Source organism: Rhinolophus hipposideros (assembly GCF_964194185.1).
Source record: "Rhinolophus hipposideros genome assembly, chromosome: 8".
NCBI lineage: Eukaryota > Metazoa > Chordata > Mammalia > Chiroptera > Rhinolophidae > Rhinolophus > Rhinolophus hipposideros.
Genome location: NC_138054.1, coordinates 12577423 through 12589412, shown reverse-complemented (window position 1 = coordinate 12589412; position 11990 = coordinate 12577423). Strand labels below are relative to the sequence as shown.

The window sequence follows — 11990 nt, the reverse complement described above, 5'->3', positions numbered from 1 at the left end:
ATACTTTTTATTCAACTGTGTCTGGTTAATTTGCAGGCATCATAACAAATCTATACATTAACATTTTATCATTAAACCCTTTTGAATATATATTTTGCATCGTTTCACAAACTAAAGAATTGCCCACCCCCATACTTATCATTTAAATGACTTTTAATCTGTTTTTTATTTTACAGGTGAATATTTAATTCAACACTGAGATAAGAATTGAACGATATTAAAAACAAAAGCATATTAGAGGCTTAAAAATATACATTAATCGTTAGTTTCCTTTGGAGGAGATTTTTTTTGATTGCTAGTTCTCTACAGCAAAATGATGCTAGGAAATGTTTTTAGAAGACAAAAATTCTCTGTGAATGCAAGTCTAAAGTGTTTTAAAGGGATTAAAGGTTTTTAAAGACTCAAGTCAGATATTAGCTATATCTCATTTGAATCTTAAAAGTTTGGCATAACAAACATTGTATATTTTTTTCAGAAAGATGGCCACCAAATTAACAACTCAGCATTTTCTAGAGACTAGCATACAGATCATCATGACTCTTGCACAAGCACCTGGCTGTGCTTCATCCACTACAACCAGCTTTGTTCTTCTAGATCCTTCTTGGCTTCCACATGGGCAACTCCAAAGGCACTGTGAGGAAAACAGATGCAGAGATGGATGCCCATTTCTTCTGCAGTCCCTCTCAGCATAGCAATTAGGCAAATAATCAACGAGAAAAAGGTATATAATCCATACTTTATAGTCCCCACAAGGCCTCATTCAATTTGATATTGCTAGTTCTGTCAAATATGCCAATACTCCAATAAGGTATTTATGAGACGGGATCTTTATTTGTCCATCAGTATGTGCTGCAGCTACAGATATTGAAACACAAACCAATCTTGTGGCTGATAAATGAATTTTGAAATGCCTACAGAAATGTGAATGAAGGCAGTACATGAATAAGTCAATTTCCTCCTGTATAACTTTCCCAGGTGTTCTGTGGACAGTGTCCCACAAAGTGTTTGCATCCTCTGGATGGATGGCATAAAAATGTCCAGACTTTGAGGGATAGAGGGTACTGACCACAGAAATTCAGTAATAACCATATAATGGTCCATTTTACATGTAGTCCACACAGCAGCCATGCAGGAAAGATTAAATGTATTGATTGCTAAGGGACTGAAATAACAGTCAAAAGTTTTCTGAAACCAGGTTCCAATTATGGCTGTATTAGTCTCTGCTCCATTTGCAAGGCATAAGGGTAGACAGGTGAACTCGTCTGAAACAGTCTCCAGAAGACGTCTCCAAATATACAGCAGAACCAACCAGTCCACAAGACTTGACCTTCTTTGTTCTCAGATGGCAACTGAGGTTTTAACAGAATCTGGACAAGAACTGCTTCAAGGTCTCTTTGTGTTCCTTTCATTCCTTGGAGAGTAGAGAAAACCACTTTGATGTTGAAGTCTTCTCCCTTCTTGCTTTTTAACAGCCATAAACGCACTCAGAAGTTTAGAATACTCTTTGATATCAGTATAGGAGAATTTATATAGGGGAGTTAAACTATATAAAAGTTCACTGTTTATGCAGAAGGAGTGCAAACTTTTGAGGCTCATCATCTGGCAACTGTGAACACTGGACAATTTTCCTTTGAGGTGGAGTCCGGACAAATGACGTCTGCTTCCTGATTGATTCTAACCTTGTCTGCAGAGGGGTGGTACCTATAAAGTAGTCTTGAAGCCTAGAGGATGCGCGTTGTCTAGGAGTGGATTCTGGTGCACCATAAGAATCCACGGTCAATAAAAGGTTGTGATGCTGTCAATCCATTCGGCTTAACGAGTCATTCTTCAAGTCTGGATCCAAAACTACGTTGAGACGGAAATCCCCTCAAGTAAAAACGTCACCCAAAAAGCAGCTAAGAGAACGGAGGAACACCTGGCCCTCCCCAATTCTCTCGTGCTCCACAACGAGCGGGTTCACCAGGGAGACCAGCATGCCCAGTTAGGAGAGCTCTGCACCCTCAGACGCCACGTGAGCCCTGCCACTTCACCCCAGCAGGGGCATTTCCGTTGACCGAGCCACCCGGCTCTGCAACCCTCGCTCCGGCGGGGTCGGCTTCTGGCCGAAGAGGGGAAGGGCAAGGGACAGTGTGCCCCAACGCGCCCTCTCCATCTGATCCCTACATGGCAAGGCCCGCTGCGAAATCCCATGGTTGAGAGGCAGGCAGCAATTCATCCCTCCACCGCTGCCGTTTAAAATCATGTCCCGCTCTGCTACCTGACGCAGGAAGCCTCCCTGGAGCCGATTCCGGGTCAGTGAAGCAACTAAGGTCATCATATTAACTGAGGGCACCATCAACCGACCTAACCATTACCATCAATTTTCCTAGGAGGACGGCAGGTGCTCTAGGGGCGCGCTTTCTTCCCAACTTCCGCCCATAGTAAGCATGGTGGCGGCGCCTCGGATTGCTTGAAAGCCTTTAGGAAGTAATCTTGGGGCTAGTGGTCCTGTTTGAGGAGCTCCACCCACCACTCTCCAAGCCCCACGTCCCCAGTGATCTGCTTGTGGTTTGGGGCCCTCAGAGCGTTTTGGATTTTCCCTCCTTCCTTTTTCTGCAGATCCGAGGTCTGCAGCCAGGTCTGCGAGCTCTGAAACATGAGGCCGACTTCCTCCCTGTTTTCTAGTTCTGCCCTAAATCTGGTTTTCTGATGAGGCTTACATGTGACGAAATGCTGGTATTGTACAAGGCAGGCCTGTGAGCATATGGAGAGCCTTCTGAATAAGTAATGAAGATGGAAAGTGGGTATCCACCTAGTGACATAGCCTGCTGCTCCAGGAAGGGTCCTTTAAGAGATTTTGGGAGTAGAGAGACTGCGACCCCCCAACTTGCACTCCCCACTTCACCTGTGGGACCCAATATTTTACCAAAAGGGTTATGCTTGGTGAATTTTTTCCATACCTCTCTAGTTACATACTAGAAAGCCTGAAGGTCTTATACTTCTGTGGTTCAAGGAGCACTTTGAGAATGTAGTAAAAATCTCTTCAATAAAAATGCATGTATGCACATGCAAAACATAATCTTTAAATACCATTTCAGAGAGTTTATAGGCCCCATAATTACCACTACCACCACCACTACCAGTTTTATCCATCAGTCTCCCAGGAGTCCACTGAGGTGGCCAATAGACCACCTCTGACTTTATGACATTAGGAAAACCAGTTAACTTCCCTGAGCTCCCAAGTTTCATCTTTTATAAAACCTGCTGTCACAGTACTTCATCCTACTCTATCACAATACTCTGAGGAAGAAGCAAAATATCGGTTATAGAAGCACATTGGAATCGTGGATTACTGTTAAATGCATGGTGATTCTGTTAATGAAATTACAACCCATCGTGAGGACATGCACAATGTTATCTGGCACTGAGTCTGCCCACACTCTTCTGTGTTTTATCAGAACCAGGCAAGCAACACTGTTTCCCAGGACTGCCCTCTGCAATGATGGGAAGTAAGTAAATCCCACCTTGGGTGTCCTCTCCCCTCTTGAAACATTGCCCTTTTCAGCTACCTTCTCAGTTTTCCTTCCCTGCCCATACTGACCTAGAGCTGTCAGAGGGCCCTGAGTCCCTGAGCTGCTGAAGTCATTGTGACTTAACGCGGTGTTTGTCTTCAGGAGTATTTCACATTTTAAAAGCAATCTGCATGGTTAGGGCTACAGGTGATGCGAAAGAATGAATCTCTAATATTGAAATTCCAGTAACAATTGCCCCAGTCTGAGGAAGCTGATTTTTAAAGAAGAGCCTCAAGTCAATCATATAGGCTATCACACATCCCTCATAAGCAGGAAGACTAAGTTTTTAGAGGAGCTGAGAAGATCCTCCCATATCCAGGCAGGAGTATTTCAAAAAGGATAGTGAAGAATTCTGCCCCGCTTTCTAGAAAGAGCTTTTCTCTAAAAAAAGAAAGAGTATGGGGTCGATTTGAATACCTGTAGTGCCAAAACCCAAGTTGGATGACATTGGTTTTCCCAAGGGCTTCCATTCCTTAGTCCTGCGGCAAGCCCTCCTGACCACTTTGAGCTCATGGCACGTGTTCTTGAAAAGTGTATGAGCACGAAGGGATCACTTTGGGATGGAAGACTCTCCCCTCACCCCACCTTTTACCTGAAAATCATTAAAGACTCAAAGCCAAGAGACCCATTTAGCTGCCCCTACGTGGCCCTTTCACACTCACCCCTACAAACACACACCTAGCATATTTAGGCCCAGACCCCTTTGTTACAGCTCTTGCCTCACCCAAATATCTTATCTGACTTCTAACAGCCTGACCCTTGCTGTTCTTGCTCTCCTACTGCATTTTCCCATCTAACCTCTCCTTGCCCAGGATCTAGCTTGCCTCATGAAGTCTTGGCTTGAATGGATTTGAGAACCTTTAGATCTAACTTATGCTCCCTGACAAGTCTGAGCTCAGCCCAGTGCTACAGGAGGAGCAGGGTTCTCCTTGGCTCAGGTTCTCTAAGCATACAGCCAGCTCTGCTAATTCCTCACCACAAACTTACATTCCAAAGGAGAAACTTACAAGTTTATACACTATCCTAGAAGCCACTGGTGATGGTGCAAAAGCTCCTAAAGCAATCACATCTTTTTGAAAAAAACATGAGTCTGTGTGAATTTCATTTTTAATGTAATCCATATACAAATCCTGGACCCTGTATTTCCCATCTACCTCCCGTTTCCATTTTCCCTTGCTTCCCTGTCCAAGTTTTAATGGCTCAGCTGGAGTTGAGACCATATTTGTTACTCCTGTTTGTTTAAACACTTAGGTTCTGTGAAAATATTTGCCTCCCAAATTCCCAATGATAGACAGATGTCCTAGCTCGTCGCTGTTGTTTTTTAAGTATCTTGGCAGGGAGAGAATTGGCTTCATATTTCAAAGAATCCCTTTTCTACTAAAAAGTTCTTGTATCACCACACAGAAGCACATATAATATGCACTCACAAAGTGGAGGCACCAGGATGCCCTTTAAAAATAGGCAATGGTTAGTTTTTCTCTCAAGGCCTACTAGTTAGCTCAGAGAACTGGAGTGTGACCTCTCCAGGCCTTGGTTTCCTCATTTGTAAATGAGCGATTTGCTTGCTGTCCAAGATTTCTTCCAGCCATGACCTTCTACAATCCTATCAAAACAGGTCACAACAAAGGAAACTATAATTTTACTCTGAGCATGAGGGTTTTCAGGAAAATATTACGAATCTGCAAATAGAGTTTAAGATGTCATCAGTCTCCCTTTGCTAACAAAATGTATTTCCATTTGCTCCTGCTTTACTCTTTCACTGAGTAATTGGAAATAACTTTGAGGAGTAAAGATTTGATGGGCCTCTATGATAGTACAGCTCATTCTCCTGCCTTTAGATTCCAAAGCTGAAAAACTGTCGAAGCCAATTTTTCTCTCCAGGCCGGATCCAACAGTAGCCATCTCAATTGGGTCCATCCCATCATCAAATGAAATGAATACAAGCACATGTTTCATAGAGGAAACACACACAAGAAGGACCCTTTTAATCTTTGTATGTTTAATCCTTGCTTGTTTCACCGGCAAGGTAAGGTTCCCCTTTCTGGAATCAAAAACAGTATACAAAATCCATGATCTGTTTCAGCTACCTTTGACATGCGTCCACCTAATCATTTATTCATTGATTCAGGGCTCCGCTGGCCCCTTAAGTCCTGGGGTTGAGAGTATGGTGGGGTAGAGAGAGAGGAGACAAAGTTGCCAGTCATCTGATGATTTCTCCTGGCGGGACTGTGAGTTGATTAACACAGCTACAACCATCACTACCACCCCTGACCTCCCAGCACAGCTCTGAAATGCCTCTGCATAGAAAAGGGCAACTCAGTGAGAATATCCCTGATCATTTTAACAACATCATGAGTCTAATAAAGACTGAAGGGTGAACTATAAAGTAGTTAGGTGCAGAAACTTGGCCTGCTGCGTGGAGGTTATTTGGTATTTTCTCTCCCTTATTCCCTGGATACTGTGTCTCTGTCACTTTACCATTCCTTTGGGTTGTTATTTAAACCTATGGGCTGTGTTTCTACGCACAAGCAGTAAGTGGAGATCCAGGTTGTCAGTTTCATGCAACACTCAAAAGAAATAGGTAATCTTAGCCCTTCCTTTTTATAGAGCTACAGTCACATAGGAACATTTTTGGTTCATAATTCAGTCCTCAACATTCACTCCTCCACATATCTCTTTTCTGACGAAAAGATGAAAAACAATCTGGGGGGGGGGCAGAAAAACAGCTAGCTGAATCTTCATTTTGTTCATTGTTTTCTGTGAACAAAAATGTAGCTTTTTATTTCTTCCTATTAAGTTCATGGTTGTGTCTAAGAGGAACGTGTTGGAAAAAGCTGTAGCATGTTCAAGATTTCATATTTTTAAAACAAATATTTGCTGTTAGAATTTAGAATTCTCTCTAATAACCAGAGTTCAAAGGGGTTAGGAAAAATTCACTGCCAATGATTCAGTTTATAAAGGTTTAGAGAAACATTCCACATGGGGTAAAATAAGTCCAAACAAAGAGGAAAATGGAAGTTTCCACTACTAGAAACAGGGAAAGGGTCCTGCAAGGAACCAAGTGACAAAAGCATCTCCAGAAAAAAAGGATTCTCAGACAGCAAAAGGTGCATGCGCACACACACACCCCTATCCATACGCACATGCACATGTACATGCATACATATATGGACACATAGACACATACATATACTCACAGATCTGGACCCAATGGGCTGGTATAACCGTGCTCATGTTTCATGGGCTCCTTCTGTGTTTTGTCCATGACAAACCAGTAATTTCTAAATTCTGCTGCAGAAGCAAAGTTCTGTAAAGTTAAAACATGATTTTATACTTTTTTTTTTAATATCGAAATTTCTGACGGTATCTCTTTTGGCTTCCTACAGAGATGACCATTCATTTATTCAATGATTTTTTTGTGTGTGTGTGTGAATATTGGTAATATTCTAGGCACTGTGGATACAACATCATAGAACACTGGCATTGACTTATGGCAGGCACTCCATAATGTGGAGTAGCATGTGAAAAGCACATGAGGAACCACAGATAAAAGAATGACTAACTCTGCATGGAGAAATCTAGAAGGAAAAGGAGGGGTTCACTAAGAAAGTTGGAAGGGCCTCATGAATAAAGGGAAGAGCACGAGTGACAACAGAAGAGAGAGAGAGTGTGGGGTGTTCAATAGGCAGCAGGAGATCCCATGTGGTTGGAGTTCAGGAGCTTAGGAGGTGAGTCAGATTTTGAAAGACACTGCCCAACATGCTAAGAAATTTTAACATTGTGGCATAGGCAACATGGCAGCATAACGGGATTCTCTCTCTCTGTCTCTCTCTCTCTCTCTCTGTCTCTTTCTTTCTCCCTCTTGCCTCTCTCCCCCACATAAACTATTAATTTGTGGATTTGTGGAGATTTTATTGACACAGGATAACTTTGGCGGCAATGGAAGAAAGGATAGGAGGCAGGTGAGACAGGAAAATCAGACAGGAGGTTGTGGCAATAGTCCTGGTAAGAGCTGATAATGGAAGTCCTGACTTAGGGAGTGAGATAGAAAGGAAGATTCCTAGATAGAGGCCAGGAAGGAGCCAGACCATCCTTGGACGCTTGATTCCTAAATTATCCCTATTGGGGTATTTTGCCTCCTTTGAGGCCACGTGACCACAGCACGCTCCATGAGTCTTCTGGAAACAGCTGCCACGCCCCATTGCAAGGGGCCGAAAACGTCCAACTCTTCATTTCATTCAGGCCTCCTGCCTGGAGGCTCAGTGGGCCTAACCTTGCGAGACCAGAACACATGCCAGGTTTAGAGTGGGGGAACACTGTTTTTCTCCTCAGAAATAACCTTCAGTCTGGCTTGTCATGAGGGTAAAGGTGGTAGTTTGACTCACCTTGGAAATCAGTTTTAAAAATAATCAATTTCCTGGGTTATCAGAAGCAGCTTAGTAGTGGCGCTGAAAGATGGACTTACTTTTTTGCAGCTCTGCCATCATACCTCAGGATCTCTCACTTTGACTATTAACTGGCAATTCAGATTCCAACAAGGTAATGAACAGATGAGAAAACACCCAGATTATCCCACAATTAGAAATGAGATGGAAGTAGAGACCAAGGAGACTTCCATGAGAATGGTCAGGAGGGAGGGTTCAAGTTCGTCATAGCTCTGAAGGCATCAGGGGGAAAAGTCAGCCAGATTGAGCAAATGAACGTGCAGAGTGCAAACCACCTGCTCCCCACCTCCATTAATGGAGAGCCAGCCTCATCCTGAGCAACCTTCAAACATGGAAGTACAGCTGAAGGAGAAATCAATAAGGATGACTGACTTCTCATATTTAATTTTCCAATGAAGCCCCAAACACGGCATATTGTCGGTGCTCAATAAATGCGTTTTGAATAAATAAGTGGCTTGGAGTACACAAGTGGGTTTTGAACTGGGCTTCACCGAGGTTTTCCCAGAGAAGCCCTGGGACCTGCTGTTGGGAAAATGTGTGCTGGGGACCATCACAGCTGCTTCATCTGTGTTTTCATGGCTATCCGCATCTTCTTTTAAGAAAAGTTTCCACAATTAAGAGTAGGTAATTTGCTAAGATCTTCCCATTCCTAAGCTGTTGTTTGGATCCAATGCAGCAGTGAGACCTCAATGAACCGATGACCAGTAATCACTCTACTCTAGAAAGTCAAGTGTAACGTGTTTTTAACTCACTGGAGACAAATAAAAATTAGCTCTCTTCCCTTGCATTTGGGAAAAAGGGAATTCTAGATGTGGCCTTGGTTTAGGAGCAATGAGGCTGCCATCATGGGGTTTGCCCAGCTTGCTTTATAAATATTGTTCTACCCTGGTCTCCAGTTCTCTCCACAACTGGTGATACCGCTGTGGCTTAAAATGACAAACTCTTGGCTGCACCCTGACCCTTGCTGGTCACCCCCAACCTCTCTAGGGAAGCTGGACTTTCAAACCAGAATGACTTCCTCACCCCCCAAGGAATGAGGCCTGGATTTTTCTCCTCTTAGTGTATCTTTCTAACTTGTTATTTCCATAATTAGCTTTAATTACTCTCCTCCTCCTCTTCTCTTTCTTTCCAAACAACACACTATTTTCGTTCTTTGTGGGGGTGGCAGACCTCCAAGATTTTGGCTTCTCTCCCTGTGACCGAGGTTCCAGGGATGAATTTCAGTTGGTCAGCTGCTGGCATCCAAGACAACTGCATGAAGAATGAACGAGGCTTAGACCATGATGAGGGGTTTGGGGAAGGGGATTTGAGGGGAGAAAAGAAGTTTACCCCGAGGAAAGGATAAAGACCATGTACTGCGAGTCCCATCAAGGAAGCTGAGACCTAATAAGGTGAAACACCTCACCCAAGTTTGCCATTTGGGGGCCTTAGGGGACATTAAATGAGCAAAGTTAGGGGGCAGGGTTGAAAGTGAGACGTCCATTATTGGCTTAGGTGGTGACCTGAATGTCTTGTACTCTTCCAAGTGAAAGGTGGCACTAGCAGGGACCAGATTTTTCTGAAAACTCCAGTTCGTGTCTTAACATTGAAGGCATTTAGTTGGTGAGGCCTCTTTTGTAGATGCAGCCATATCTTCCTGCTGGCTGTTCCTCAGCTCTCTATGCCCGGGTGTTCAGGGTCTCCAGGGCCCAGAGGAGATGAGGAATCTTTTCATGTAGAGAAGGAGGTTTACCAGGATAGCAGACAGCCCCACACTTTCCTCCCATAATCTCCTCTCTCCCCTGTACCGGAGCTTACTACATTTCATACATGTTTCTGAACATGACCTCTCATTCACTCATTGGCGAATCTTAATTTATAGGACACAAAGGTACCATTCCCTGTGGTACCCTGATCTCTCGCAGCCCTAAGGGCCCTGATCTCTCACAGCCTCCCCAGCCTGGGACCTGTTCCCCACATAGCCCTGACATATCCCATTGGAAAACAAAAGGACATACCAACTCAGGCTACAGGCACCAAAACTGGGGGGCCCACAGTACAGAGAGGAAAAAGATGGAGGGAGGCAGGGCAGTTGGCAGAGACGGTTTAGGGGAGGAGAAAGAAGGGTTTTGTTACAAACGTTTAGTTGAGTTAGTAGCTTCATTACCGGGTAATAAAGAGACAAAAGGCAATGAGGTCCTGTAAGATTTCCCTGGAGAATAGAAAGGTTAGTTGAGGTCTGCAATTTAGAAAGAAGAATTTAGAAAGCATAAAGAAATGAGAAGAGAAGGAGTAAAGTGATTTGTCTGCTGGGAGCAGAGTCGTGACGAGGGACCCCGGGAAGTGTAGAGTCCAGAGAGACAGGGAGCTCAGCATCAAGACCCGCCCTGCCTAATGAGGGGTGCCTGCCCAGTGCAGCCCAAACCCAGATAGAGATTTTCTTAAATTCCTCCTCAGCAAAGGCGGCCATCTTCTCTTCAGTAACACTGGACTGAGCACAACACAGAAGAAACAATGACATGGAACATTCACAGGATGTTGTACTTTGTATTTATTACAAAGTAATAATTTATGCAAATAGAAATAATTTATTACAGAGCAGTGAATACAGTATGAGCCCACTTTGTCAAAAGCAAACACACACACACACACACACACATACTCACACGCTCACATAACCACATGCACAAAAAATGCCCTCGTTTCCCTAAACCACTTCAGTCTCTGAGGAGCAATGGAGTTGCTTTAACAATAATTAGTACTAAAATTGCCGATCTGGTGCCCCTTTTGCTAATGTGGAACTCCCAGCCCTCTGAAAGCACCTCCAAATAGTTCTGGAGTCCCTAAGGTGTCTTTCACCTGGCTCATCACTTAGTCTTAGATGCTGGTTCTACCCTGCTCCTGGGAGGTTGAAGCCGTTTCAGAACAGTAAGGAACAGAGTGCAAGGCAAAGCAGGGGCGGTGGACCCAGGCCCAGCAGCCCCTGATTCATCACAGCTACTGTGGGGCAGAAGCATGCCTGGGCCTGTCCTCCTTCAGGATGACTCTTCAGCCTGCACCTATTTTGTTCCTCATGCAAACAGGCACCTGGAAAACTTGCCTCAGTCAATCTCTCTTGAACTCAACCTGAGACCCAAGAAAAGTGTACACCGGCCCAGGCACAAACTCACGCACGTGCGCAGACATCTCAAAGAAACCTAGCAAACAACAGGGAAGGGTGGCTTTATATGTGGTTCTATTTTCTTCTCTTTATCTCTCCTAAATTTTTCTCAAGTTCATTTGAATTATTAATTCAACTTGATTACCTAACTGTGAAAATAAATTTGTTGCTTTTAAAGCATCTGTAAAAAATGAGTTAAATAGGCACAGTCTCTCCTTCAGGTGTGCTTCATTCATTCAACAAACGGTGGTTTTCACCTTGCTGCCAGACACTGCACGCTTAATGCCAAACTTAAGAAGAGACCTGGTAGATTATTTCTGTTCCCAATCTATCACTTATCAAAGAAAGAAGAATACATTATAGACACGGATTAAATAAATTGTGTAAACCCAATCCTGATATTAAAATATGATTACAAAGGTTTCTTAGCACCGGTTAATGATCAGTGTTACCGGACTGAAACATTGTCTAACAAAAGAAGTTTCTGATTCATCTGAAATGTCTCTCAGGGCACATAGGTCATGGGGTTTGACCTGTACAAGATCTGACTAGTAAGATAATGAGCCGCAACTTTCATTTTGTTTATTCACCTACACATCGGAACTCCTGCCTCCAAATAAATGCTGTCCTTCTGTGTAATCATCGCAGAAGACTATGTGTTCGTTCTAACCATAAGTGTTCTTTTGGAACTTTGCTTATAACAAGTTCACCAGCCACATGGGAAATCAGTCACTGTTTTTATGGTCTGCTTTAGAATTCATCTTTTAAAATACAGGTGTGGGGCCTGTCACTGGGGAATCAGCACACACAAGATGCCAAATGTCATGGAGACCACGGAGCCCAGACTGTGAGCTC

The 11990-nt window shown here is 43.6% G+C and overlaps 1 pseudogene across 1 annotated transcript; it reads right to left on the bottom strand.

Moving 5' to 3' along the window:
- Positions 1-760: 760 nt before the first annotated feature.
- LOC308500959 (centromere protein L-like) lies at positions 761-1975 on the bottom strand (annotated as a pseudogene). The gene is made up of 3 exons: positions 1916-1975; positions 1368-1795; positions 761-826 (listed from the first exon to the last, which is right to left on the bottom strand). The product of its transcript is annotated as a centromere protein L-like (transcript).
- Between the last annotated feature and the right edge of the window lie 10015 nt (positions 1976-11990).